Genomic DNA, 6,202 nt, shown 5'->3' on the forward strand with positions numbered 1-6,202 from the left:
TCATCGGCAAACTGGGATATCTGTCTTCCTGTTGTGCCTTCTTAATCTTTAAGAAATATAGAATGAAACAATTTTTTTAAAACTAGCGTTTTAAAACGTGCCATGCTTTGAAACTCTGGTTAGGGGCTGTGGGAAGAGGAAGGTGGGAGTAAGATTTCAGGTCGATGACCATGTGATCCTACATCATGCAGTGTGCGCTGTTTTCAAACAGTAAATGCACGAGCTTGCATTCCTGCAGCATCTTTCACGAACATAGAATGACCCAATTGCCCGCCGTTGCTCAGTTTGAGTTCCGACAGGACCCCCAGCCTCCAGACATCATTACAGCCTTGGTCCAAAAATGGCCAAAAGTGATTAATTCTAAAATGAGGCGAGAGTTATTGTCCTTGACATCAAAACAGTATTTGGTCGAATGTTTCATCAAGGCGGCTTCTAACGTTGAAATGATTGCGGGGTTAATTGCCACTGCTGGAGACATACCTAGCCTAAAAGAAGATGGTTGTGGTTCGACGCCAATCATCTCAGCCCAGGATATCGCTGCAGGAGTTAATCATCACCTGCTTCATCAATGACCTGCCCGACATCATAAGATCAGCAATGGGCATGATCGTTGAAGATTGATTTTTCCAACTCGAGTATCAACTCTGAAGATAATGAACCAGGAAATATATCGCCTTTCCATTATCGTGCGGTGAAAATCTTGGAACTCCTTCTACAACAGTACATTGGTAGTACCATCACCTCAGTGACTGAACCACAGAGCCATAGAAATTGACAGCACAGAAGGAAACCATTTAGCCCATCGCGTCCTTGCTGGTGGACTGTGTAGTATGCTGCCAAATCTAATTTCTAGCTCTTGGACTGTAGCCATCAAGTGCATATCCAAGTACTGCAGTGGTATACGAAGTTTTTTCATCACTATCTTCTCAAACGCAATTAGGGTTGGGCAATACATGTCAGCCTTGCTAGCTACGCCCACATGCACTGAATTAATATTTTTATTAAAACGTGCTTTACAAAAAATGAAATACTTCTTGAAGTGTAGTCACTGGATGTGCTGTTGGACAATACGGCAGCCAATTACCACACAGCATGATCCTATCGATGGTGGGATAGAGATATGTGCAGGAAGCAAAAGAGCATTACCCACCACATAGAATCATAGAATCGGAGAAGTTTGCGTCATGGAAGGAGAGCATTCGGCCCATCCTATTTCCGACAATCAAAAGAGCTATCAAGCCTAATCGCACTTCCCAGCTTTTGATCTGTAGCGTTGCAGATTATGGCGATTCAATTCATATACAAGTGTTACTTAAATGTGATGAGGGATTGTGTCTCCACCAACTTTTCAGTCAGTGAGTTCCAGACCCAAATTCATTCTGGGCGAAAACATTTCTCCTCGACTCTCGTGTAATCCTTTTACCAATTACTTTAAATCTATGCCCCCTGATTATTGACCTCTCTGCTCAGGGGTACAGGTGTTTCTTATGCACACTATCTCTGCCCCACATAAAGTTATACACGTCAATTATGTCACCCTTTATCCTCATCTGTTCCGAAGAAAACAACCCCAATCTTTCTCCATAACCAAAACTATCCAGTCCTGGCAACATCCAGAGGACAACAGAGGAAACAGATGAAAGTGAAGGAGAAATGTTTTTTTTTATGCTTTGATCTGTAATGCACTGCTGAAAAGGTGTTAGAAACATAGAAACATAGAAAATAGGTGCAGGAGCAGGCCATTCAGCCCTTCTAGCCTGCACCGCCATTCAATGAGTTCATGGCTGAACATGAAACTTCAGTACCCCCTTCCTGCTTTCTCGCCATAACCCTTGATCCCCCGAGTAGTAAGGACTTCATCTAACTCCCTTTTGAATATATTTAGTGAATTGGCCTCAACTACTTTCTGTGGTAGAGAATTCCACAGGTTCACCACTCTCTGGGTGAAGAAGTTTCTCCTCATCTCGGTCCTAAATGGCTTACCCCTTATCCTCAGACTGTGACCCCTGGTTCTGGACTTCCCCAACATTGGGAACATTCTTTCTGCATCTAACCTGTCTAAACCCGTCAGAATTTTAAACGTTTCTATGAGGTCCCCTCTCATTCTTCTGAACTCCAGTGAATACAAGCCCAATTGATCCAATCTTTCTTGATAGGTCAGTCCCGCCATCCCGGGAATCAGTCTGGTGAACCTTCGCTGCACTCCCTCAATAGCAAGAATGTCCTTCCTCAAGTTAGGAGACCAAAACTGTACACAATACTCCAGGTGTGGCCTCACCAAGGCCCTGTACAACTGTAGCAACACCTCCCTGCCCCTGTATTCAAATCCCCTCGCTATGAAGGCCAACATGCCATTTGCTTTCTTAACCGCCTGCTGTACCTGCATGCCAACCTTCAATGACTGATGTACCATGACACCCAGGTCTCGTTGCACCTTCCCTTTTCCTAATCTGTCACCATTCAGATAATAGTCTGTCTCTCTGTTTTTACCACCAAAGTGGATAACCTCACATTTATCCACATTATACTTCATCTGCCATGCATTTGCCCACTCACCTAACCTATCCAAGTCACTCTGCAGCCTAATAGCATCCTCCTCGCAGCTCACACTGCCACCCAACTTAGTATCATCCGCAAATTTGGAGATACTGCATTTAATCCCCTCGTCTAAATCATTAATGTACAATGTAAACAGCTGGGGCCCCAGCACAGAACCTTGCGGCACTCCACTAGTCACTGCCTGCCATTCTGAAAAGTACCCGTTTACTCCTACTCTTTGCTTCCTGTCTGACAACCAGTTCTCAATCCACGTCAGCACACTACCCCCAATCCCATGTGCTTTAACTTTGCACATTAATCTCTTGTGTGGGACCTTGTCGAAAGCCTTCTGAAAGTCCAAATATACCACATCAACTGGTTCTCCTTTGTCCACTTTACTGGAAACATCCTCAAAAAATTCCAGAAGATTTGTCAAGCATGATTTCCCTTTCACAAATCCATGCTGACTTGGACCTATCATGTCACCATTTTCCAGATGCACTGCTATGACATCCTTAATAATTGATTCCATCATTTTACCCACTACTGAGGTCAGGCTGACCGGTCTATAATTCCCTGTTTTCTCTCTCCCTCCTTTTTTAAAAAGTGGGGTTACATTGGCTACCCTCCACTCCATAGGAACTGATCCAGAGTCAATGGAATGTTGGAAAATGACTGTCAATGCATCCGCTATTTCCAAGGCCACCTCCTTAAGTACTCTAGGATGCAGGCCATCAGGCCCTGGGGATTTATCTGCCTTCAATCCCATCAATTTCCCCAACACAATTTCCCGACTAATAAAGATTTCCCTCAGTTCCTCTTCCTTACTAGACCCTCTGACCCCTTTTATATCCGGAAGGTTGTTTGTATCCTCCTTAGTGAATACCGAACCAAAGTACTTGTTCAATTGATCCGCCATTTCTTTGTTCCCCGTTATGACTTCCCCTGATTCTGACTGCAGGGGACCTACGTTTGTCTTCACCAACCTTTTTCTCTTTACATACCTATAGAAACTTTTGCAATCCGCCTTAATGTTCCCTGCAAGCTTCTTCTCGTACTCCATTTTCCCTGTCCTAATCAAACCCTTCGTCCTCCTCTGCTGAGTTCTAAATTTCTCCCAGTCCCCAGGTTCGCTGCTATTTCTGGCCAATTTGTATGCCACTTCCTTGGCTTTAATACTATCCCTGATTTCCCTAGATAGCCACGGTTGAGCCACCTTCCCCTTTTTATTTTTACGCCAGACAGGAATGTACAATTGTTGTACTTCATCCATGCGGTCTCTAAATGTCTGCCATTGCCCATCCACAGTCAACCCCCTAAGTATCATTCGCCAATCTATCCTAGCCAATTCTCGCCTCATACCTTCAAAGTTACCCTTCTTTAAGTTCTGGACCATGGTCTCTGAATTTACTGTTTCATTCTCCATCCTAATGCAGAATTCCACCATATTATGGTCACTCTTCCCCAAGGGGCCTCGCACAATGAGATTGCTAATTAATCCTCTCTCATTACACAACACCCAGTCTAAGATGGCCTCCCCCCTAGTTGGTTCCTCAACATATTGGTCTAGAAAACCATCCCTTATGCACTCCAGGAAATCCTCCTCCACCGTATTGCTTCCAGTTTGGCTAGCCCAATCTATGTGCATATTAAAGTCACCCATTATAACTGCTACACCTTTATTGCATGCACCCCTAATTTCCTGTTTGATGCCCTCCCCAACATCCCTATTACTGTTTGGAGGTCTGTACACAACTCCTACTAACGTTTTTTGCCCTTTGGTGTTCTGCAGCTCTACCCATATAGATTCCACATCATCCAAGCTAATGTCTTTCCTAACTATTGCATTAATCTCCTCTTTAACCAGCAATGCTACCCCACCTCCTTTTCCTTTTATTCTATCCTTCCTGAATGTTGAATACCCCTGAATGTTGAGTTCCCAGCCCTGATCATCCTGGAGCCACGTCTCCGTAATCCCAATCACATCATATTTGTTAACATCTATTTGCACAATTAATTCATCCACCTTATTGCGGATACTCCTTGCATTAAGACACAAAGCCTTCAGGCTTGTTTTATTAACACCCTTTGTCCTTTTAGAATTTTGCTGTACAGTGGCCCTTTTTGTTCTTTGCCTTGGGTTTCTCTGCCCTACACTTTTCCTCATCTCCTTTCTGTCTTTTGCTTTTGGCTCCTTTTTGTTTCCCTCTGTCTCCCTGCATTGGTTCCCATCCCCCTGCCATATTAGTTTAAATCCTCCCCAACAGCACTAGCAAACACTCCCCCGAGGACATTGGTTCCAGTCCTGCCCAGGTGCAGACCGTCCGGTTTGTACTGGTCCCACCTCCCCCAGAACCGGTCCCAATGCCCCAGGAATTTGAATCCCTCCCTGCTGCACCACTGCTCAAGCCACGTATTCATCTGCGCTATCCTGCGATTCCTACTCTGACTATCACGTGGCACTGGTAGCAATCCCGAGATTACTACTTTTGAGGTCCTACTTTTTAATTTAGCTCCTAGCTCCTTAAATTCGTTTCGTAGGACCTCATCCCTTTTTTTGCCTATGTCGTTGGTACCAATGTGCACCACGACAACTGGCTGTTCTCCCTCCCATTTCAGAATGTCCTGCACCCGCTCCGAGACATCCTTGACCCTTGCACCAGGGAGGCAACATACCATCCTGGAGTCTCGGTTGCGGCCGCAGAAACGCCTATCTATTCCCCTCACAATTGAATCCCCTATCACTATCGCTCTCCCACTCTTTTTCTTGCCCTCCTGTGCAGCAGAGCCAGCCACGGTGCCGTGAACTTGGCTGCTGCTGCCCTCCCCTGATGAGTCATTCCCCTCAACAGTACCCAAAGCGGTGTATCTGTTTTGCAGGGGGATGACCGCAGGGGACCCCTGCACTACCTTCCTTGCTCTACTCTTCCTGCTGGTCTTCCATTCCCGATCTGGCTGTGGACCCTTTCCCTGCGGTAAGACCAACTCACTACACGTGATACTCACGTCATTCTCAGCATCGTGGATGCTCCAGAGTGAATCCACCCTCAGCTCCAATTCCGTAACGCGGACCGTCAGGAGCTGGAGGCGGATACACTTCCCGCACACATAGTCGTCAGGGACACCGGAAGCGTCCCTGAGTTCCCACATGGTACAGGAGGAGCATAACACCCGACCGAGCTCTCCTGCCATGTCTTAACCCTTAGATACACTTAAACTGGTAATAACAATGTTAAAAGTTACTGACCAATATAAGAAGAAAAAGAAAAACTACTCACCAATCACCAGCCAATCACTTAGCCCCTAGGCTGTGACGTCACCTTTGTTTTTTTGCCTTCTCCCTGTAGCTGCACCGGTACGCCTCTCGCCGACCCCGGACTCGCGCTGCTCCGAGCTCCCGCCTCCTCGACTGACTGCTCCGAGCTCCCGCTGGCCTTTATAGGCCTCTCGCCGACCCCGGACTCGCGCTGCTCCGAGCTCCCGCCTCCTCGACTGACTGCTCCGAGCTCCCGCTGGCCTTTATAGGCCTCTCGCCGACCCCGGACTCGCGCTGCTCCGAGCTCCCGCCTCCTCGACTGACTGCTCCGAGCTCCCGCTGGCCTTTATAGGCCTCTCGCCGACCCCGGACTCGCGCTGCTCCGAGCTCCCGCCTCCTCGACTGACT

Source organism: Pristiophorus japonicus, unplaced genomic scaffold (assembly GCF_044704955.1).
Source record: "Pristiophorus japonicus isolate sPriJap1 unplaced genomic scaffold, sPriJap1.hap1 HAP1_SCAFFOLD_134, whole genome shotgun sequence".
Classification (NCBI taxonomy): domain Eukaryota; kingdom Metazoa; phylum Chordata; class Chondrichthyes; family Pristiophoridae; genus Pristiophorus; species Pristiophorus japonicus.